The 25,136-nt window shown below is 43.9% G+C and overlaps 2 protein-coding genes across 4 annotated transcripts in view; one reads left to right on the top strand and one right to left on the bottom strand.

The window, feature by feature from the left end:
* Positions 1-2,812, bottom strand: part of MYLK (myosin light chain kinase) — a 245,807-nt gene extending 242,995 nt beyond the window's left edge. For all 3 annotated transcript variants that reach the window (XM_056533517.1, XM_056533518.1, XM_056533519.1), the window contains exon 1: positions 2,669-2,812. The gene's annotated coding sequence lies outside the window, so the exon portion shown is untranslated. The remainder of the gene's footprint in view (positions 1-2,668) is intronic.
* Positions 2,813-3,220: 408 nt separating this feature from the next.
* Positions 3,221-25,136, top strand: part of LOC130283878 (CD63 antigen-like) — a 55,728-nt gene continuing 33,812 nt past the window's right edge. The window contains exon 1 of the mRNA XM_056533523.1: positions 3,221-3,345. The gene's annotated coding sequence lies outside the window, so the exon portion shown is untranslated. The remainder of the gene's footprint in view (positions 3,346-25,136) is intronic.

Genomic DNA, 25,136 nt, shown 5'->3' with positions numbered 1-25,136 from the left:
TATGAGGGGCAGGAAGGGCTGACTGAAAAGTGGTATGAGGGGCAGGAAGGACTGTCTGAGGAGGGGTATCAGGGGCAGGAAGGGCTGTCTGAGGAGGGGTATCGGGGGGGGGGGGGGGAGACTGAGGAGGGGTATCAGGGGGGAGACTGAGGAGGGGTATCAGGGGGAAGACTGAGGAGGGGTATCAGGGGGAAGACTGAGGAAGGGTATCAGGGGGAAGACTGAGGAGGGGTATCAGGGGGAAGACTGAGGAGGGGTATCAGGGGGAAGACTGAGGAGGGGTATCAGGGGGAAGACTGAGGAGGGGTATCAGGGGGAAGACTGAGGAGGGGTATCAGGGGGAAGACTGAGGAGGGGTATCAGGGGGGGAGAGACTGAGGAGGGGTATCAGGGGGGGAGAGACTGAGGAGGGGTATCAGGGGGGGAGAGACTGAGGAGGGGTATCAGGGGGGGAGAGACTGAGGAGGGGTATCAGGGGGGGAGAGACTGAGGAGGGGTATCAGGGGGGGAGAGACTGAGGAGGGGTATCAGGGGGGGAGAGACTGAGGAGGGGTATCAGGGGGGGAGAGACTGAGGAGGGGTATCAGGGGGGGAGAGACTGAGGAGGGGTATCAGGGGGGGAGAGACTGAGGAGGGGTATCAGGGGGGGAGAGACTGAGGAGGGGTATCAGGGGGGGAGAGACTGAGGAGGGGTATCAGGGGGGGAGAGACTGAGGAGGGGTATCAGGGGGGGAGAGACTGAGGAGGGGTATCAGGGGGGGAGAGACTGAGGAGGGGTATCAGGGGGGGGGGAGACAGAGGAGGGGTATCAGGGGGGGGGGACAGAGGAGGGGTATCAGGGGGAAGACTGAGGAAGGGTATCAGGGGGAAGACTGAGGAGGGGTATCAGGGGGAAGACTGAGGAGGGGTATCAGGGGGAAGACTGAGGAGGGGTATCAGGGGGAAGACTGAGGAGGGGTATCAGGGGGAAGACTGAGGAGGGGTATCAGGGGGAAGACTGAGGAGGGGTATCAGGGGGAAGACTGAGGAGGGGTATCAGGGGGAAGACTGAGGAGGGGTATCAGGGGGAAGACTGAGGAGGGGTATCAGGGGGAAGACTGAGGAGGGGTATCAGGGGGAAGACTGAGGAGGGGTATCAGGGGGAAGACTGAGGAGGGGTATCAGGGGGAAGACTGAGGAGGGGTATCAGGGGGAAGACTGAGGAGGGGTATCAGGGGGAAGACTGAGGAGGGGTATCAGGGGGAAGACTGAGGAGGGGTATCAGGGGGAAGACTGAGGAGGGGTATCAGGGGGAAGACTGAGGAGTGGTATCAGGGGGAAGACTGAGGAGGGGTATCAGGGGGAAGACTGAGGAGGGGTATCAGGGGGAAGACTGAGGAGGGGTATCAGGGGGAAGACTGAGGAGGGGTATCAGGGGGAAGACTGAGGAGGGGTATCAGGGGGAAGACTGAGGAGGGGTATCAGGGGGAAGACTGAGGAGGGGTATCAGGGGGAAGACTGAGGAGGGGTATCAGGGGGAAGACTGAGGAGGGGTATCAGGGGGAAGACTGAGGAGGGGTATCAGGGGGAAGACTGAGGAGGGGTATCAGGGGGAAGACTGAGGAGGGGTATCAGGGGGAGAGACTGAGGAGGGGTATCAGGGGGGGAGAGACTGAGGAGGGGTATCAGGGGGGGAGAGACTGAGGAGGGGTATCAGGGGGGGAGAGACTGAGGAGGGGTATCAGGGGGGGAGAGACTGAGGAGGGGTATCAGGGGGGGAGAGACTGAGGAGGGGTATCAGGGGGGGAGAGACTGAGGAGGGGTATCAGGGGGGGAGAGACTGAGGAGGGGTATCAGGGGGGGAGAGACTGAGGAGGGGTATCAGGGGGGGAGAGACTGAGGAGGGGTATCAGGGGGGGAGAGACTGAGGAGGGGTATCAGGGGGGGAGAGACTGAGGAGGGGTATCAGGGGGGGAGAGACTGAGGAGGGGTATCAGGGGGGGAGAGACTGAGGAGGGGTATCAGGGGGGGAGAGACTGAGGAGGGGTATCAGGGGGGGGGAGACTGAGGAGGGGTATCAGGGGGGGGGAGACAGAGGAGGGGTATCAGGGGGGGGGAAGACAGAGGAGGGGTATCAGGGGAAGACTGAGGAGGGGTATCAGGGGAAGACTGAGGAGGGGTATCAGGGGAAGACTGAGGAGGGGTATCAGGGGAAGACTGAGGAGGGGTATCAGGGGAAGACTGAGGAGGGGTATCAGGGGAAGACTGAGGAGGGGTATCAGGGGAAGACTGAGGAGGGGTATCAGGGGGAAGACTGAGGAGGGGTATCAGGGGGAAGACTGAGGAGGGGTATCAGGGGAAGACTGAGGAGGGGTATCAGGGGGAGAGACTGAGGAGGGGTATCAGGGGGAGAGACTGAGGAGGGGTATCAGGGGGGGAGAGACTGAGGAGGGGTATCAGGGGGGGAGAGACTGAGGAGGGGTATCAGGGGGGGAGAGACTGAGGAGGGGTATCAGGGGGGGGGAGACTGAGGAGGGGTATCAGGGGGAAGACTGAGGAGGGGTATCAGGGGGAAGACTGAGGAGGGGTATCAGGGGGAAGACTGAGGAGAGGTATCAGGGGGAATCGCGGGTCGGACGGGTGTCCGCTGTGCTTTCTCCATTTCTTGGTCCCTGTGATCCGGACTCACCTTGTACACACAGCTCGCACTCTACCGCCCTGCTGACCCGTTCTCCTCACTCCAGTGTCGTCCTCCTCCCGGTTGTCTTGGTGACAGCTCTGAGGTGACCGTCCGTGCAGCAGGTGAGAGGAGTCAGTCACGTGACGGAGCAGCGTCCAGCCCGCAACGGCTCATCCCCTGCGGCTGCACAGTGTGAACACTCCGCCGCCTCTCCTGAGATACCGCAGTCAGTACAGTGTGAACACTCCGCCGCCTCTCCTGAGATACCGCAGTCAGTACAGTGTGAACACTCCGCCGCCTCTCCTGAGATACCGCAGTCAGTACAGTGTGAACACTCCGCCGCCTCTCCTGAGATACCGCAGTCAGTACAGTGTGAACACTCCGCCGCCTCTCCTGAGATACCGCAGTCAGTACAGTGTGAACACTCCGCCGCCTCTCCTGAGATACCGCAGTCAGTACAGTGTGAACACTCCGCCGCCTCTCCTGAGATACCGCAGTCAGTACAGTGTGAACACTCCGCCGCCTCTCCTGAGATACCGCAGTCAGTACAGTGTGAACACTCCGCCGCCTCTCCTGAGATACCGCAGTCAGTACAGTGTGAACACTCCGCCGCCTCTCCTGAGATACCGCAGTCAGTACAGTGTGAACACTCCGCCGCCTCTCCTGTGATATTCCGCGGCTCCTAGGTAATTGTAGCGCTCGGAGTCACCGCAGCTCCCGGGACAGGTGAAGTTTGGTGCTGTCACAGCGACATCTACCGGACAACAGTGGAACTACAGGCGTATAATCATCGATGTTCGGCCGCGATCATCTAATTAACCAGAGTTTCCCAACGAGGGTGCCTCCAGCTGTGGCAAAACTACAGCTCCCAGCATGCCCGGACAGCCTTTGGCTGTCCGGGCATGCTGGGAGTTGTAGTTTTGCAACAGCTGGAGGCACCCTCGTTAAGAAACACTGCAATAAACTATTCTGTGCTACAGACTGGACACAACTGTAACAACCCCTCAGCTGTGAGCACCATAACGGCTCAAGGTATATTTAACCCTTTAAGGACCGAGCGTTTTTCCATTTTTGCACTTTCGTTTTTTCCTCCCTACCCTAAATTTTGCACCTAAAAATCCATATGATGGCTTATTTTTTGCATCTACTTTGCAGTGAGATCAGTCATTTTACCCAAAAATCCACAGCGAAACTGAAAAAAAATAATTGTGTGACAAAATTGAAGATAAAATGCCATTTTGTAACTTTTGGAGGCTTCCGTTTCTATGCAGTGCATTTTCCGGTAAAAATGACACCTTATCATTATTCTGTAGGTCCATACGGTTAAAATGATCCCCTACTTATATAGATTTGATTTTGTCATAATTCTGGAAAAAATCATAACTACATGCAGGAAAATGTATACGTTTAAAAATGTCATCTTCTGACCCCTATAACTTTATTTTTCCGTGTACGAGGCGGTATGAGGGCTCATTTTTTGTGCCGTGATCTGAAGTTTTTAGCGGTACCATTTTGTATTTATATTGATCGGACTTGTTGATCGCTTTTTATAAATTTTTTCATGATATAAAAAGTGGCCAAAAACACGCTATTTTGGACTATGGAATTTTTTTTGCGCATACGCCGTTGAACGTGCAGTTTAATTAACTATATATTTTTATAATTCGGACATTTCTGCATGTGGCGATATCACATATGTTTATTTTTATTTACAGTTTTTTTTTATGGGAAAAGGGGGGTGATTCAAACTTTTATTAGGGAAGGGGTTAAATGATCTTTATTAACTTTTTTTTCCAATTTTTTTTTGCAGTGTTATAGCTCCCATAGGGACCTATAACACTGCACACATTGATCTTTTACATTGATCTTTATTATCCCCTAGGATAACATAGATCAATGATTCTGCCGCTTGACTGCTCATGTCTGGACCTCTGGCACTGAGCAGTCACTCGGCGATCGGACACCAGGAGGCAGGTAAGGGGACCCTCTTCGTGTCCTACAGCTGTTAGGAATGCGATTTCGCCGCAGCGACCCCGAACAGCCCCCTGAACTAACCGGCAGCACTTTAGTATCACTTTAGACGCGGCAATCAACTTTGAAAGCTGCGTCTAAAGGATTAATAGCGCACGGCATAGCGATCAGTGACGTGCGCTATTATTACACTGGTGCTGTGCCCAACCCGCTATGATGCGGGGCCACGCCGTGGCCCCTGCGTTATAGTAAGGGAGATGACTCAGGACGTACTGGTACGTCCTTGGTCCTTAAAGGGGTACTCTGTCTCTTAGACATCTTATCCCCTATCCAAAGGATAGGGGATAAGATGCCTGATTGCGGGGGTCCTGCTGCTGGGGACCCCTGTGATCTTGCATGCAGCACCCCAGTTAAAATCATTCCCCGGAGCATGTTCACTCCGGGTCTGATTACTGGCGACCACGGGGTCCGGCGGCGCGGGACGTCACGCTTCCTCCCCCATGTGACGTCACGCTCCGCCCCTCAATGCAAGGCTATGGGAGGGGGTGTGACAGCTGTCACGCCCCCTCCCACAGGCTTGCATTGAGGGGCGGAGCGTCACGTCACACGGGGGCGGAGGCGTGATGTCACACGCCGCCGACTCCGTGGTCGCCGGTAATCAGACCCGGAGCGAACATGCTCCGGGGACAGATTTTAACTGGGGTGCTGCGTGCAAAATCACGGGGGTCCCCAGCGATCAGATATCTTATTCCCTATCCTTTGGATAGGGGATAAGATGTCTAAGCGCCGGAGTACCCCTTTAAGGGATTAAAGGGGAACTCCGGTGGAAAAAAAATGTTTTTACATCAACTGGTGCAAGAAAGTTAAACAGACTTGTAAATCACTTCTATTTAAAAATCTTAACCCTTCTAGTACTTATCAGCTGCTGCATACTACAGATATACTACAGAGAAATTTGTGAAGTTCTTTTGAATCGGACCACAGTGCTCTCTACTGACACCTCTGTCCGTGTCAGGAACTGTCCAGAGCAGGAGAGGTTTTCTATGTAGATATTATTCTAATCTGGACAGTTCCTGACATGACAGAGGTGTCAGCAGGGAGCACTGTTGTCAGACAGAAAAGAAATTCTCTGTTTTATACAGCAGTTAATAAGTACTGGAAGGATCAAGATTTTTATTTAAAGTAATTTACAAATCTGTTTAACTTTCAGGCCCCAGTTGATTTGAAAACATTTGTTTTCTAGTTGTTTCCACCGGAGTTCCCCTTTAAGAATAATTTTTACTGACGTAAAGTAGATCCTGGGGAATAGAACAAGATGCCGTGTACATACACTGTTCACTTTCCTTCACATGTATCGTATGAATATCGCTCATAACTCAGATCAATGCTCCCACCTGTGCTGTAATTCACAGCAGTAATCCTCCATACAAATACCAACATGAAGGCGGCTGACACCAGAGACAATAGCAGATTATATCATAATTATGTGATGAAGGAGCCGACCCCTCCAGCAGTTATGGAAAATGTGCTAATGAGGATGACATCACTGACAGCTATGACATCATCACCTATTACCTAACCATCCCGAATTATAACTCAGGACAATGATAACACACAGGAGGTGATAATATACAGGAGGTTATATAGAGGAGATGATAATATACAGGAGGTGATAATATACAGGAGGTTATATAGAGGAGGTGATAATATACAGGAGGTGATAATATACAGGAGGTGATAATATACAGGGGGATATATAGAGGAGGTGATAATATACAGGGGGTTATATAGAGGAGGTGATAATATACAGGGGGTTATTTAGAGGAGGTGATAATATACAGGGTGTTATATAGAGGAGGTGATAATATACAGGAGGTGATAATATACAGGGGGTTATATAGAGGAGGTGATAATATACAGGGGTTATATAGAGGAGGTGATAATATACAGGAGGTTATATAGAGGAGGTGATAATATACAGGGGGTTATTTAGAGGAGGTGATAATATACAGGGTGTTATATAGAGGAGGTGATAATATACAGGGGTTATATAGAGGAGGTGATAATATACAGGAGGTTATATAGAGGAGGTGATAATATACAGGGTGTTATATAGAGGAGGTGATAATATACAGGAGGTTATATAGAGGAGGTGATAATATACAGGGGTTATATAGAGGAGGTGATAATATACAGGGGTTATATAGAGGGGGTGATAATATACAGGGTGTTATATAGAGGAGGTGATAATATACAGGAGGTTATATAGAGGAGGTGATAATATACAAGGGGTTATATAGAGGAGGTGATAATATACAGGGGGTTATATAGAGGAGGTAATAATATACAGGGGGTTATATAGAGGAGGTGATAATATACAGGAGGTGATAATATACAGGGGGTTATATAGAGGAGGTGATAATATACAGGAGGTTATATAGAGGAGGTGATAATATGCAGGAGGTTATATAGAGGAGGTGATAATATACAGGGTGTTATATAGAGGAGGTGATAATATGCAGGAGGTGATAATATACAGGGGGGTTATATAAAGGAGGTGATAATATACAGGGGGGTTATATAGAGGAGGTGATAATATACAGGGGTTATATAGAGGAGGTGATAATATACAGGGTGTTATATAGAGGAGGTGATAATATACAGGTGTTATATAGAGGAGGTGATAATATACAGGGGGTTATATAGAGGAGGTGATAATATACAGGGGGTTATATAGAGGAGGTGATAATATACAGGGGGTTATATAGAGGAGGTGATAATATACAGGGGGTTATATAGAGGAGGTGATAATATACAGGGGGTTATATAGAGGATGTGATAATATACAGGAGGTTATATAGAGGAGGTGATAATATACAGGGGGTTATATAGAGGAGGTGATCATATACAGGATGTTATATAGAGGAGGTGATAATATACAGGAGGTGATAATATACAAGGGGTTATATAGAGGAGGTGATAATATACAGGGGGTTATATAGAGGAGGTGATAATATACAGGAGGTGATAATATACAGGGGTTATATAGAGGAGGTAATAATATACAGGGGGTTATATAGAGGAGGTGATAATATACAGGGGGTTATATACAGGAGGTGATAATATACAGGGGGTTATATAGAGGAGGTGATAATATACAGGGGTTATAGAGGAGGTGATAATATACAGGGGTTATATAGAGGAGGTGATAATATACAGGAGGTTATATAGAGGAGGTGATAATATACAGGGGGGTTATATAGAGGAGGTGATAATATACAGGGGGTTATATAGAGGAGGTGATAATATACAGGAGGTGATAATATACAGGGGGTTATATAGAGGAGGTGATAATATACAGGAGGTTATATAGAGGAGGTGATAATATACAGGGGGTTATATAGAGGAGGTGATAATATACAGGAGGTTATATAGAGGAGGTGATAATATACAGGGGGTTATATAGAGGAGGTGATAATATACAGGGGGTTATATAGAGGAGGTGATAATATACAGGAGGTTATATAGAGGAGGTGATAATATACAGGGGGTTATATAGAGGAGGTGATAATATACAGGGGGTTATATAGAGGAGGTGATAATATACAGGGGGTTATATAGAGAAGGTGATAATATACAGGGGGTTATATAGAGGAGGTGATAATATACAGGGGTTATATAGAGGAGGTGATAATATACAGGGTGTTATTTAGAGGAGGTGATAATATACATGGGGTTATATAGAGGAGGTGATAATATACAGGGTGTTTTAGAGGAGGTGATAATATACAGGAGGTTATATAGAGGAGGTGATAATATACAGGAGGTTATATAGAGGAGGTGATAATATACAGGGGGTTATATAGAGGAGGTGATAATATACAGGGGGTTATATAGAGGAGGTGATAATATACAGGAGGTTATATAGAGGAGGTGATAATATACAGGAGGTGATAATATACAGGGGGTTATATAGAGAAGGTGATAATATACAGGGGGGTTATATAGAGGAGGTGATAATATACAGGGGTTATATAGAGGAGGTGATAATATACAGGGTGTTATATAGAGGAGGTGATAATATACATGGGGTTATATAGAGGAGGTGATAATATACAGGGGGTTATATAGAGGAGGTGATAATATACAGGGGGTTATATAGAGGAGGTGATAATATACAGGGGTTATATAGAGGAGGTGATAATATACAGGGTGTTATATAGAGGAGGTGATAATATACATGGGGTTATATAGAGGAGGTGATAATATACAGGGGGTTATATAGAGGAGGTGATAATATACAGGGTGTTTTAGAGGAGGTGATAATATACAGGGGGTTATATAGAGGAGGTGATAATATACAGGGGGTTATATAGAGGAGGTGATAATATACAGGAGGTTATATAGAGGAGGTGATAATATACAGGGGGGTTATATAGAGAAGGTGATAATATACAGGGGGTTATATAGAGGAGGTGATAATATACAGGGGTTATATAGAGGAGGTGATAATATACAGGGTGTTATATAGAGGAGGTGATAATATACAGGGGGTTATATAGAGGAGGTGATAATATACAGGAGGTTATATAGAGGAGGTGATAATATACAGGGGGGTTATATAGAGGAGGTGATAATATACAGGGGGTTATATAGAGGAGGTGATAATATGCAGGAGGTTATATAGAGGAGGTGCTAATATACAGGGGGTTATATAGAGGAGGTGATAATATACAGGGGGTTATATAGAGGAGGTGATAATATACAGGGGGTTATATAGAGGAGGTGATAATATACAGGGGGTTATATAGAGGAAGTGATAATATACAGGGGGTTATATACAGGAGGTGATAATATACAGGGGGTTATATAGAGGAGGTGATAATATACAGGGGGTTATATAGAGGAAGTGATAATATACAGGGGGTTATATAGAGGAGGTGATAATATACAGGAGGTTATAGAGAGGAGGTGATAATATACAGGGGGTTATATAGAGGAGGTGATAATATACAGGGGTTATAGAGGAGGTGATAATATACAGGGGTTATATAGAGGAGGTGATAATATACAGGAGGTTATATAGAGGAGGTGATAATATACAGGGGGTTATATAGAGGAGGTGATAATATACAGGGGGTTATATAGAGGAGGTGATAATATACAGGGGTTATATAGAGGAGGTGATAATATACAGGGGGTTATATAGAGGAGGTGATAATATACAGGGTGTTATATAGAGGAGGTGATAATATACAGGGTGTTATATAGAGGAGGTGATAATATACAGGGTGTTATATAGAGGAGGTGATAATATACAGGAGGTTATATAGAGGAGGTGATAATATACAGGGGTTATATAGAGGAGGTGATAATATACAGGAGGTTATACAGAGGAGGTGATAATATACAGGGGGTTATATAGAGGAGGTGATAATATACAGGAGGTTATATAGAGGAGGTGATAATATACAGGGGGTTATATAGAGGAGGTGATAATATACAGGGGGTTATATAGAGGAGGTGATAATATACAGGAGGTTATATAGAGGAGGTGATAATATACAGGGGGTTATATAGAGGAGGTGATAATATACAGGAGGTTATATAGAGGAGGTGATAATATACAGGGGGTTATATAGAGGAGGTGATAATATACAGGGGGTTATATAGAGGAGGTGATAATATACAGGAGGTTATATAGAGGAGGTGATAATATACAGGGGGTTATATAGAGGAGGTGATAATATACAGGAGGTTATATAGAGGAGGTGATAATATACAGGGGGTTATATAGAGGAGGTGATAATATACAGGGGGTTATATAGAGGAGGTGATAATATACAGGAGGTTATATAGAGGAGGTGATAATATACAGGGGGTTACATAGAGGAGGTGATAATATACAGGAGGTTATATAGAGGAGGTGATAATATACAGGGGGTTATATAGAGAAGGTGATAATATACAGGGGGTTATATAGAGGAGGTGATAATATACAGGGGTTATATAGAGGAGGTGATAATATACAGGAGGTTATATAGAGGAGGTGATAATATACAGGAGGTTATAAAGAGGAGGTGATAATATACAGGAGGTTATAAAGAGGAGGTGATAATATACAGGGGGTTATATAGAGAAGGTGATAATATAAAGGGGTTATATAGAGGAGGTGATAATATACAGGGGGTTATATAGAGGAGGTGATAATATACAGGGGTTATATAGAGGAGGTGATAATATACAGGGTGTTATATAGAGGAGGTGATAATATACATGGGGTTATATAGAGGAGGTGATAATATACAGGGGGTTATATAGAGGAGGTGATAATATACAGGGTGTTTTAGAGGAGGTGATAATATACAGGGGGTTATATAGAGGAGGTGATAATATACAGGGGGTTATATAGAGGAGGTCATAATATACAGGGTGTTATATAGAGGAGGTGATAATATACAGGGGGGTTATAGAGGAGGTGATAATATACAGGGGGTTATATAGAGGAGGTGATAATATACAGGGGGTTATATAGAGGAGGTGCTAATATATAGGGGGGTTATAGAGGAGGTGATAATATACAGGGGGTTATATAGAGGAGGTGATAATATACAGGGGGTTATATAGAGGAGGTGCTAGTATACAGGGGGGTTATAGAGGAGGTGATAATATACAGGGGGTTATATAGAGGAGGTGATAATATACAGGGGGGTTATAGAGGAGGTGATAATATACAGGGGGTTATAGAGGAGGTGATAATATACAGGGGGTTATATAGAGGAGGTGATAATATACAGGGGGGTTATAGAGGAGGTGATAATATACAGGGGGTTATAGAGGAGGTGATAATATACAGGGGGTTATAGAGGAGGTGATAATATACAGTTGGTAATAATACACAGGGATGATAATATACAGGTGGTGATACAGATTATATACGGGGGTGATAATACACAATGATAATATACAAGGGGTGATAATTTACACAGGAGGGGTGATAATACATAGAGAATTATAATATACAGGCATGATAATATACAGGGGGGATAATATAAAGGGATGATAATACACAGGGACGATAATATACAGGGGGTAATAATACAGAGGAGGTGATGATATACAGGGGGTGATAGTATGTAGGGATTAATAATATACAGGGAGTGATAATATACAGGGAGTGATAATATGCAAAGGGTGATAATATACAGGGGGTGATAATGTACAGAAGGTGAAAATATTAAAGGGGTCATAATATACAGGACAATGATAATATACATAAGGGTTAAGTACATAATACAAACAATAGACTTACATTGCTCTTACAGTATAGACTCCATAGTGTGACTGCTCTTACAGTATAGACTCTATAGTGTGACCGCTCTTACAGTATAGACTCTATAGTGTGACTGCTCTTACAGTATAGACTCCATAGTGTGACCGCTCTTACAGTATAGACTCCATAGTGTGACTGCTCTTACAGTAAAGACTCTATAGTGTGACCGTTCTTACAGTATAGACTCCATAGTGTGACTGCTCTTACAGTATAGACTCTATAGTGTGACTGCTCTTACAGTATAGACTCCATAGTGTGACTACTCTTACAGTATAGACTCCATAGTGTGACTGCTCTTGCAGTATAGACTCTATAGTGTGACAGCTCTTACAGTATAGACTCTATAGTGTGACTGCTCTTACAGTATAGACTCCATAGTGTGACTGCTCTTACAGTATAGACTCCATAGTGTGACTGCTCTTACAGTATAGACTCTATAGTGTGACCGTTCTTACAGTATAGACTCCATAGTGTGACCGCTCTTACAGTATAGACTCCATAGTGTGACCGCTCTTACAGTATAGACCCCATAGTGTGACTGCTCTTACAGTATAGACTCTATAGTGTGACTGCTCTTACAGTATAGACTCCATAGTGTGACCGCTCTTACAGTATATACTCCATAGTGTGACTGCTCTTACAGTATAGACTCCATAGTGTGACCGCTCTTACACTATAGATTCCATGGTGTGACTGCTCTTACAGTATAGACTCCATAGTGTGACTGCTCTTACAGTATAGACTCCATAGTGTGACTGCTCTTACAGTATAGACTCCATAGTGTGACTGCTCTTACTGTATAGACTCCATAGTGTGACCGCTCTTACAGTATAGACTCCATAGTGTGACCGCTCTTACAGTATAGACTCCATAGTGTGACTGCTCTTACAGTATAGACTCCATAGTGTGATCGCTCTTACAGTATAGACTCCATAGTGTGACCGCTCTTACAGTATAGACTCCATAGTGTGACCGCTCTTACAGTATAGACTCCATAGTGTGATCTCTCTTACAGTATAGACTCCATAGTGTGACCGCTCTTACAGTATAGACCCCATAGTGTGACTGCTCTTACAGTATAGACTCTATAGTGTGACTGCTCTTACAGTATAGACTCCATAGTGTGACTGCTCTTACAGTATAGACTCCATAGTATGACTGCTCTTACAGTAAAGACTCTATAGTGTGACTGCTCTTACAGTATAGACTCCATAGTGTGACCGCTCTTACAGTATATACTCCATAGTGTGACTGCTCTTACAGTATAGACTCTATAGTGTGACCGTTCTTACAGTATAGACTCCATAGTGTGACTGCTCTTACAGTATAGACTCCATACTGTGACGGCTCTTACAGTATAGACCCCATAGTGTGACTGCTCTTACAATATAGACTCTATAGTGTGACTGCTCTTACAGTATAGACTCCATAGTGTGACTGCTCTTACAGTATAGACTCCATAGTGTGACCGCTCTTACAGTATAGATTCCATGGTGTGACTGCTCTTACAGTATAGACTCCATAGTGTGACTGCTCTTACAGTATAGACTCTATAGTGTGACCGTTCTTACAGTATAGACTCCATAGTGTGACTGCTCTTACAGTATAGACTCCATAGTGTGACCGCTCTTACAGTATAGACCCCATAGTGTGACTGCTCTTACAGTATAGACTTCATACTGTTACTGCTCTTACAGTATAGACTCCAGAGTGTGACTGCTCTTACAGTATAGACTCCGTAGTGTGACTGCTCTTACAGTATAGACTCCATAGTGTGACCGCTCTTACAGTATAGACCCCATAGTGTGACTGCTCTTACAGTATAGACTCCATAGTGTGACCACTCTTACAGTATAGACTCCATAGTGTGACCGGTCTTATGGTATAGACTCCATAGTGTGACTGCTCTTACAGTATAGACTCCATAGTGTGACCGCTCTTACAGTATAGACTCCATAGTGTGACCGCTCTTACAGTATAGATTTCATAGTGTGATTGCTCTTACAGTAGAGACTCCATAGTGTGACTGCTCTTATAGCATAGACTCTATAGTGTGACTGCTCTAACAGTATAGACTCCATAGTTTGACCGCTCTTACAGTATAGACTCCATAGTGTGACCGCTCTTACAGTATAGACTCTATAGTGTGACCGCTCTTACAGTATAGACTCCATAGTGTGATTGCTCTTACAGTATAGACTCCATAGTGTGACCGCTCTTATGGTATAGACTCCATAGTGTGACTGCTCTTACAGTATAGACTCCATAGTGTGACCGCTCTTACAGTATAGATTTCATAGTGTGATTGCTCTTACAGTAGAGACTCCATAGTGTGACTGCTCTTATAGCATAGACTCTATAGTGTGACTGCTCTAACAGTATAGACTCCATAGTTTGACCGCTCTTACAGTATAGACTCCATAGTGTGACCGCTCTTACAGTATAGACTCTATAGTGTGACTGCTCTTACAGTATAGACTCCATAGTGTGACCGCTCTTACAGTACATACTCCATAGTGTGACTGCTCTTACAGTATAAACTCCATAATGTGACTGCTCTTACAGTATAGACTCCATAATGTGACTGATCTTACAGTACAGACTCCATAGTGTGACCGCTCTCATAGTATAGACGCCATAGTGTGACTGATCTTACAGTATAGACTCCATAGTGTGACTGCTCTTACAGTATAGACTCCATAGTGTGACTGCTCTTACAGTATAGACTCCATAGTGTGACCGCTCTTACAGTATAGACACCATAGTGTGACTGATCTTACAGTATAGACTCCATAGTGTGACTGCTCTTACAGTATAGACTCCATAGTGTGACCGCTCTTACAGTATAGACTCCATAGTGTGACCGCTCTTATAGTATAGACTCCATAGTGTGACTGCTCTTACAGTATAGACTCCATAGTGTGAATGCTCTTACAGTATAGACTCCATAGTGTGACTGCTCTTACAGTATAGACTCCATAGTGTGACTGCTCTTACAGTAAAGACTTCATAGTGTGACTGATCTTATAGTAGAGAATCCATAGTGTGACCGCTCTTACAGTATAGACTCCATACTGTGACTGCTCTTACAGTATAGACTCCATAGTGTGACTGCTCTTACAGTATAGACTCCATAGTGTGACCGCTGTGACAGTATAGACTCCATAGTGTGACTACTCTTACAGTATAGACTCCATAGTGTGACTGCTCTTACAGTATAGACTTCATAGTGTGACTGATCTTATAGTATAGACTCCATAGTGTGACTGCTCTTACGGTATAGACTCCATAGTGTGACTTCTCTTACAGTATAGACTCCATAGTGTGACTGCTCTTACAGTATAGACTCCATAGTGTGACCGCTCTTACAGTATAGACTCCATAGTGTGACCCCTCTTACAGTATAGACTCCATAGTGTGACTGCTCTTACAGTATAGACTTCATAGTGTGACCGCTCTTACAGTATAGACTCCATAGTGTGACTGCTCTTACAGTATAGAATCCATAATGTGACTGCTCTTACAGTATAGACTCCATAGTGTGACCGCTCTTACAGTATAGACTTCATAGTGTGACCGCTCTTACAGTATAGACTCCATAGTGTGACTGCTCTTACAGTATAGACTCCATAGTGTGACCGCTCTTATAGTATAGACTCCATAGTGTGACTGCTCTTACAGTATAGACTCCATAGTGTGAATGCTCTTACAGTATAGACTCCATAGTGTGACTGCTCTTACAGTATAGACTCCATAGTGTGACTGCTCTTACAGTAAAGACTTCATAGTGTGACTGATCTTATAGTAGAGAATCCATAGTGTGACCGCTCTTACAGTATAGACTCCATACTGTGACTGCTCTTACAGTATAGACTCCATAGTGTGACTGCTCTTACAGTATAGACTCCATAGTGTGACCGCTGTGACAGTATAGACTCCATAGTGTGACTACTCTTACAGTATAGACTCCATAGTGTGACTGCTCTTACAGTATAGACTTCATAGTGTGACTGATCTTATAGTATAGACTCCATAGTGTGACTGCTCTTACGGTATAGACTCCATAGTGTGACTTCTCTTACAGTATAGACTCCATAGTGTGACTGCTCTTACAGTATAGACTCCATAGTGTGACCGCTCTTACAGTATAGACTCCATAGTGTGACTGATCTTACAGTATAGACTCCATAGTGTGACCCCTCTTACAGTATAGACTCCATAGTGTGACTGCTCTTACAGTATAGACTCCATAGTGTGACCGCTCTTACAGTATAGACTCCATAGTGTGACTGCTCTTACAGTATAGAATCCATAATGTGACTGCTCTTACAGTATAGACTCCATAGTGTGACCGCTCTTACAGTATAGACTCCATAGTGTGACTGCTCCTACAGTATAGACTCCATAATGTGACTGCTCTTACAGTATAGACTTCATAGTGTGACTGCTCTTACAGTAAAGACTCCATAGTGTGACTGCTCTTACAGTATAGACTCCATAATGTGACTGCTCTTACAGTATAGACTCCATAGTGTGACCGCTCTTACAGTATAGACTCCATAGTGTGACTGCTCCTACAGTATAGACTCCATAATGTGACTGCTCTTACAGTATAGACTTCATAGTGTGACTGCTCTTACAGTAAAGACTCCATAGTGTGACTGCTCTTACAGTATAGACTCCATAGTGTGACTGCTCTTACAGTATAGACTTCATAGTGTGACTGCTCTTACAGTAAAGACTCCATAGTGTGACTGCTCTTACAGTAAAGACTCCATAGTGTGACTGCTCTTACAGTATAGACTCTATAGTGTGACTGCTCTTACAGTATAGACTCCATAGTGTGACCGCTCTTACAGTATAGACTCCATAGTGTGACCGCTCTTACAGTATAGACTCCATAGTGTGACTGCTCTTACAGTATAGACTCCATAGTGTGATCGCTCTTACAGTATAGACTCCATAGTGTGACCGCTCTTACAGTATAGACTCCATAGTGTGGCTGCTCTTACAGTATAGATTTCATACTGTGACTGCTCTTACAGTATAGACTCCATAGTGTGACTGCTCTTACAGTATAGACTCCATAGTGTGACCGCTCTTACAGTATAGACTCCATAGTGTGACTGCTCTTACAGTATAGACTTCATAGTGTGACTGATCTTATAGTATAGACTCCATAGTGTGACTGCTCTTACTTTATAGACTCCATAGTGTGACTTCTCTTACAGTATAGACTCCATAGTGTGACTGCTCCTACAGTAGAGACTCCATAGTGTGACCGCTCTTACAGTATAGACTCCATAGTGTGACTGCTCCTACAGTATAGACTCCATAGTGTGACTGCTCTTACAGTATAGACTCCATAGTGTGACCGCTCTTACAGTATAGACTCCATAGTGTGACCGCTCTTACAGTATAGACTCCATAGTGTGACTGCTCTTACAGTATAGACTCCATAGTGTGACTGCTCTTACAGTATAGACTCCATAGTGTGATCGCTCTTACAGTATAGACTCCATAGTGTGACCACTCTTACAGTATAGACTCCATAGTGTGACCACTCTTACAGTATAGACTCCATAGTGTGATCTCTCTTACAGTATAGACTTCATAGTGTGACCGCTCTTACAGTATAGACTCCATAGTGTGACTGCTCTTGCAGTATAGACTCCATAGTGTGACTGCTCTTACAGTATAGACTCCATAGTGTGACTGCTCTTACAGTAGAGACTCCATAGAGTGACCGCTCTTACAGTATAGACTCCATATTGTGACTGCTCCTACAGTATAGACTCCATAGTGTGACTGCTCTTACAGTATAGACTTCATAGTGTGACCGCTCTTACAGTATAGACTCCATAGTGTGACCGCTCTTACAGTATAGACTCCATAGTGTGACTGCTCTTACAGTATAGACTCCATAGTGTGATCGCTCTTACAGTATAGACTCCATAGTGTGACCGCTCTTACAGTATAGACTCCATAGTGTGACCGCTCTTACAGTATAGACTCCATAGTGTGATCTCTCTTACAGTATAGACTCCATAGTGTGACCGCTCTTACAGTATAGACCCCATAGTGTGACTGCTCTTACAGTATAGACTCTATAGTGTGACTGCTCTTACAGTATAGACTCCATAGTGTGACTGCTCTTACAGTATAGACTCCATAGTATGACTGCTCTTACAGTAAAGACTCTATAGTGTGACCGCTCTTACAGTATAGACTCTATAGTGTGACTGCTCTTACAGTATAGACTCCATAGTGTGACCGCTCTTACAGTATATACTCCATAGTGTGACTGCTCTTACAGTATAGACTCCATAGTGTGACCGCTCTTACAGTATAGACCCCATAGTGTGACTGCTCTTACAGTATAGACTCTGTAGTGTGACTGCTCTTACAGTATAGACTCCATAGTGTGACCGCTCTTACAGTATAGACTCCATAGTGTGACTGCTCTTACAGTATAGACTCCATAGTGTGACCGCTCTTACAGTATAGATTCCATGGTGTGACTGCTCTTACAGTATAGACTCCATAGTGTGACTGCTCTTACAGTATAGACTCTATAGTGTGACCGTTCTTACAGTATAGACTCCATAGTGTGACTGCTCTTACAGTATAGACTCCATAGTGTGACCGCTCTTACAGTATAGACTTCATACTGTTACTGCTCTTACAGTATAGACTCCATAGTGTGACTGCTCTTACAGTATAGACTCCGTAGTGTGACTGCTCTTACAGTATAGACTCCATAGTGTGACCGCTCTTACAGTATAGACCCCATAGTGTGACTGCTCTTACAGTATAGACTCCATAGTGTGACCACTCTTACAGTATAGACTCCATAGTGTGACCGGTCTTATGGTATAGACTCCATAGTGTGACTGCTCTTACAGTATAGACTCCATAGTGTGACCGCTCTTACAGTATAGATTTCATAGTGTGATTGCTCTTACAGTAGAGACTCCATAGTGTGACTGCTCTTATAGCATAGTCTCTATAGTGTGACTGCTCTAACAGTATAGACTCCATAGTTTGACCGCTCTTACAGTATAGACTCCATAGTGTGACCGCTCTTACAGTATAGACTCCATAGTGTGACCGCTCTTATGGTATAGACTCCATAGTGTGACTGCTCTTACAGTATAGACTCCATAGTGTGACCGCTCTTACAGTATAGATTTCATAGTGTGATTGCTCTTACAGTAGAGACTCCATAGTGTGACTGCTCTTATAGCATAGACTCTATAGTGTGACTGCTCTAACAGTATAGACTCCATAGTTTGACCGCTCTTACAGTATAGACTCCATAGTGTGACCGCTCTTACAGTATGGACTCTATAGTGTGACTGCTCTTACAGTATAGACTCCATAGTGTGACCGCTCTTACAGTACATACTCCATAGTGTGACTGCTCTTACAGTATAAACTCCATAATGTGACTGCTCTTACAGTATAGACTCCATAATGTGACTGATCTTACAGTACAGACTCCATAGTGTGACCGCTCTCATAGTATAGATGCCATAGTGTGACTGATCTTACAGTATAGACTCCATAGTGTGACTGCTCTTACAGTATAGACTCCATAGTGTGACCCCTCTTACAGTATAGACACCATAGTGTGACTGATCTTACAGTATAGACTCCATAGTGTGACTGCTCTTACAGTATAGACTCCATAGTGTGACCGCTCTTACAGTATAGACTCCATAGTGTGACCGCTCTTATAGTATAGACTCCATAGTGTGACTGCTCTTACAGTATAGACTCCATAGTGTGAATGCTCTTACAGTATAGACTCCATAGTGTGACTGCTCTTACAGTATAGACTCCATAGTGTGACTGCTCTTACAGTAAAGACTTCATAGTGTGACTGATCTTACAGTATAGACTCCATAGTGTGACCGCTGTGACAGTATAGACTCCATAGTGTGACTACTCTTACAGTATAGACTCCATAGTGTGACTGCTCTTACAGTATAGACTTCATAGTGTGACTGATCTTATAGTATAGACTCCATAGTGTGACTGCTCTTACGGTATAGACTCCATAGTGTGACTTCTCTTACAGTATAGACTCCATAGTGTGACTGCTCTTACAGTATAGACTCCATAGTGTGACCGCTCTTACAGTATAGACTCCATAGTGTGACTGATCTTACAGTATAGACTCCATAGTGTGACCCCTCTTACAGTATAGACTCCATAGTGTGACTGCTCTTACAGTATAGACTCCATAGTGTGACCGCTCTTACAGTATAGACTCCATAGTGTGACTGCTCTTACAGTATAGAATCCATAATGTGACTGCTCTTACAGTATAGACTCCATAGTGTGACCGCTCTTACAGTATAGACTTCTTAGTGTGACCGCTCTTACAGTATAGACTCCATAGTGTGACTGCTCTTACAGTATAGACTCCATAGTGTGACCGCTCTTATAGTATAGACTCCATAGTGTGACTGCTCTTACAGTATAGACTCCATAGTGTGAATGCTCTTACAGTATAGACTCCATAGTGTGACTGCTCTTACAGTATAGACTCCATAGTGTGACTGCTCTTACAGTAAAGACTTCATAGTGTGACTGATCTTATAGTAGAGAATCCATAGTGTGACCGCTCTTACAGTATAGACTCCATATTGTGACTGCTCTTACAGTATAGACTCCATAGTGTGACTGCTCTTACAGTATAGACTCCATAGTGTGACCGCTGTGACAGTATAGACTCCATAGTGTGACTACTCTTACAGTATAGACTCCATAGTGTGACTGCTCTTACAGTATAGACTTCATAGTGTGACTGATCTTATAGTATAGACTCCATAGTGTGACTGCTCTTACGGTATTGACTCCATAGTGTGACTTCTCTTACAGTATAGACTCCATAGTGTGACTGCTCTTACAGTATAGACTCCATAGTGTGACCGCTCTTACAGTATAGACTCCATAGTGTGACTGATCTTACAGTATAGACTCCATAGTGTGACCCCTCTTACAGTATAGACTCCATAGTGTGACTGCTCTTACAGTATAGACTCCATAGTGTGACCACTCTTACAGTATAGACTCCATAGTGTGACTGCTCTTACAGTATAGAATCCATAATGTGACTGCTCTTACAGTATAGACTCCATAGTGTGACCGCTCTTACAGTATAGACTCCATAGTGTGACTGCTCCTACAGTATAGACTCCATAATGTGACTGCTCTTACAGTATAGACTTCATAGTGTGACTGCTCTTACAGTATAGACTCCATAGTGTGACTGCTCTTACAGTATAGACTCCATAGTGTGACCGCTCTTACAGTATAGACTCCATAGTGTGACCGCTCTTACAGTATAGACTCCATAGTGTGACTGCTCTTACAGTATAGACTCCATAGTGTGATCGCTCTTACAGTATAGACTCCATAGTGTGACCGCTCTTACAGTATAGACTCCATAGTGTGGCTGCTCTTACAGTATAGATTTCATACTGTGACTGCTCTTACAGTATAGACTCCATAGTGTGACTGCTCTTACAGTATAGACTCCATAGTGTGACTGCTCTTACAGTATAGACTCCATAGTGTGACCGCTCTTACAGTATAGACTCCATAGTGTGACCGCTCTTACAGTATAGACTCCATAGTGTGACTGCTCTTACAGTATAGACTTCATAGTGTGACTGATCTTATAGTATAGACTCCATAGTGTGACTGCTCTTACTTTATAGACTCCATAGTGTGACTTCTCTTACAGTATAGACTCCATAGTGTGACTGCTCCTACAGTAGAGACTCCATAGTGTGACCGCTCTTACAGTATAGACTCCATAGTGTGACTGCTCCTACAGTATAGACTCCATAGTGTGACTGCTCTTACAGTATAGACTCCATAGTGTGACCGCTCTTACAGTATAGACTCCATAGTGTGACCGCTCTTACAGTATAGACTCCATAGTGTGACTGCTCTTACAGTATAGACTCCATAGTGTGACTGCTCTTACAGTATAGACTCCATAGTGTGATCGCTCTTACAGTATAGACTCCATAGTGTGACCGCTCTTACAGTATAGACTCCATAGTGTGACCGCTCTTACAGTATAGACTCCATAGTGTGATCTCTCTTACAGTATAGACTTCATAGTGTGACCGCTCTTACAGTATAGACTCCATAGTGTGACTGCTCTTGCAGTATAGACTCCATAGTGTGACTGCTCTTACAGTATAGACTCCATAGTGTGACTGCTCTTACAGTAGAGACTCCATAGAGTGACCGCTCTTACAGTATAGACTCCATATTGTGACTGCTCCTACAGTATAGACTCCATAGTGTGACTGCTCTTACAGTATAGACTTCATAGTGTGACTGCTCTTACAGTATAGACTCCATAGTGTGACTGCTCTTACAGTATAGACTCCATAGTGTGACCGCTCTTACAGTATAGACTCCATAGTGTGACCGCTCTTACAGTATAGACTCCATAGTGTGACTGCTCTTACAGTATAGACTCCATAGTGTGATCGCTCTTACAGTATAGACTCCATAGTGTGACCGCTCTTACAGTATAGACTCCATAGTGTGACTTCTCTTACAGTATAGACTCCATAGTGTGACCGCTCTTATAGTAGAGACTCCATAGTGTGAACGCTCTTACAGTATAGACTCCATAGTGTGACCGCTGTGACAGTATAGACTCCATAGTGTGACTACTCTTACAGTATAGACTCCATAGTGTGACTGCTCTTACAGTATAGACTCCATAGTGTGACTGCTCTTACAGTATAGACTCCATAGTGTGACTGCTCTTACAGTAGAGACTCCATAGAGTGACCGCTCTTACAGTATAGACTCCATATTGTGACTGCTCCTACAGTATAGACTCCATAGTGTGACTGCTCTTACAGTATAGACTTCATAGTGTGACTGCTCTTACAGTATAGACTCCATAGTGTGACTGCTCTTACAGTATAGACTCCATAGTGTGACCGCTCTTACAGTATAGACTCCATAGTGTGACCGCTCTTACAGTATAGACTCCATAGTGTGACCGCTCTTACAGTATAGACTCCATAGTGTGATCGCTCTTACAGTATAGACTCCATAGTGTGACCGCTCTTACAGTATAGACTCCATAGTGTGACTTCTCTTACAGTATAGACTCCATAGTGTGACTGCTCCTACAGTAGAGACTCCATAGTGTGACCGCTCTTACAGTATAGACTCCATAGTGTGACTGCTCCTACAGTATAGACTCCATAGTGTGACTGCTCTTACAGTATAGACTCCATAGTGTGACCGCTCTTACAGTATAGACTCCATAGTGTGACCGCTCTTACAGTATAGACTCCATAGTGTGACTGCTCTTACAGTATAGACTCCATAGTGTGACTGCTCTTACAGTATAGACTCCATAGTGTGATCGCTCTTACAGTATAGACTCCATAGTGTGACCGCTCTTACAGTATAGACTCCATAGTGTGACCGCTCTTACAGTATAGACTCCATAGTGTGATCTCTCTTACAGTATAGACTTCATAGTGTGACCGCTCTTAAAGTATAGACTCCATAGTGTGACTGCTCTTGCAGTATAGACTCCATAGTGTGACTGCTCTTACAGTATAGACTCCATAGTGTGACTGCTCTTACAGTAGAGACTTCATAGAGTGACCGCTCTTACAGTATAGACTCCATATTGTGACTGCTCCTACAGTATAGACTCCATAGTGTGACTGCTCTTACAGTATAGACTTCATAGTGTGACTGCTCTTACAGTATAGACTCCATAGTGTGACTGCTCTTACAGTATAGACTCCATAGTGTGACCGCTCTTACAGTATAGACTCCATAGTGTGACCGCTCTTACAGTATAGACTCCATAGTGTGACTGCTCTTACAGTATAGACTCCATAGTGTGATCGCTCTTACAGTATAGACTCCATAGTGTGACCGCTCTTACAGTATAGACTCCATAGTGTGACTGCTCTTACAGAATAGACTCCATAGTGTGACTGCGCTTACAGTAAAGACTCCATAGTGTGACTGCTCTTACAGTATAGACTCTATAGTGTGACTGCTCTTACAGTATAGACTCCATAGTGTGACTGCTCTTACAGTATAGACTCCATAGTGTGACTGCTCTTACAGTATAGACTCCATAGTGTGACTGATCTTACAGTATAGACTCCATGGTGTGACCACTATTACAGTATAGACTCCATAGTGTGACTGTCCTAGAGGCTCCATAATGTAACTGCTCTTACAGTAGAGACTCCATAGTGTGACTGTTTGTACTGTACAGCAGACTCTATTGCAGGTTTTCCCAATCAAGGTGCCTCCAGCTGTTGCAAAATTACAACTCCCAGCATGCCTGGACAGCCAATGGTTGTCTGTGCATGCTGTGAGTTGTAGTTTTGCAACAGCTGGAGGCATCCTGGTTGGGAAACACTGCTCTTTAGTGATTCCTCTTTCAGTATAGACTTTATAGTGTGACTGCTCTTACGGTATAGACTCCATAGTGTGACTGCTCTTACAGTATATATTCCATAGTGTGACTGCTCTTACAGTAGAGACTCCATTGTCTGACTGCTCTTACAGTATAGACTCCATAGTTTTATTGTTCTTACATTAGAGAGCTCCAAAGTGTGGCTGCTTTTACAGTAGTGACCCCATTGTGTGACTGCTCTTACAGTACAGACTTCACAGTGTGACTGCTCTTACAGTAGTGACCCCATTGTGTGACTGCTCTTACAGTACAGACTTCACAGTGTGACTGCTCTTACAGTAGTGACCCCATTGTGTGACTGCTCTTACAGTACAGACTTCACAGTGTGACTGCTCTTACAGTTGATAGCTCTACATTGTGACTTCTCTTAGAGTAGGGGCTCAGGTGTGTGAATGCTTTTACAATAGAGGCCAAATAGTATTACTGCTCTTACAGTAAAGACTCAATAATTTGTATAACTACTATACACCCTGATCCCATAGGGATAGCAGCAGCAGTATACAGATAGAGCTGGAGGGGAGGTGTATAACTACTATATATCCTGATCCCACACTGATAGCAGCAGCAGTATACAGATATAGCTGGAGGGGAGGTGTATAACTAATATAGAGATGGCAGCTGCAAGTAAATGACAAAATGACTCTGGTTCCAACTTTAGACACAAATTTGTC

Source organism: Hyla sarda, chromosome 8 (genome assembly GCF_029499605.1).
Source record: "Hyla sarda isolate aHylSar1 chromosome 8, aHylSar1.hap1, whole genome shotgun sequence".
Classification (NCBI taxonomy): domain Eukaryota; kingdom Metazoa; phylum Chordata; class Amphibia; order Anura; family Hylidae; genus Hyla; species Hyla sarda.
Note: the sequence above shows the minus strand (reverse complement) of the source record. Positions and strands in the feature narration are given on the sequence as shown.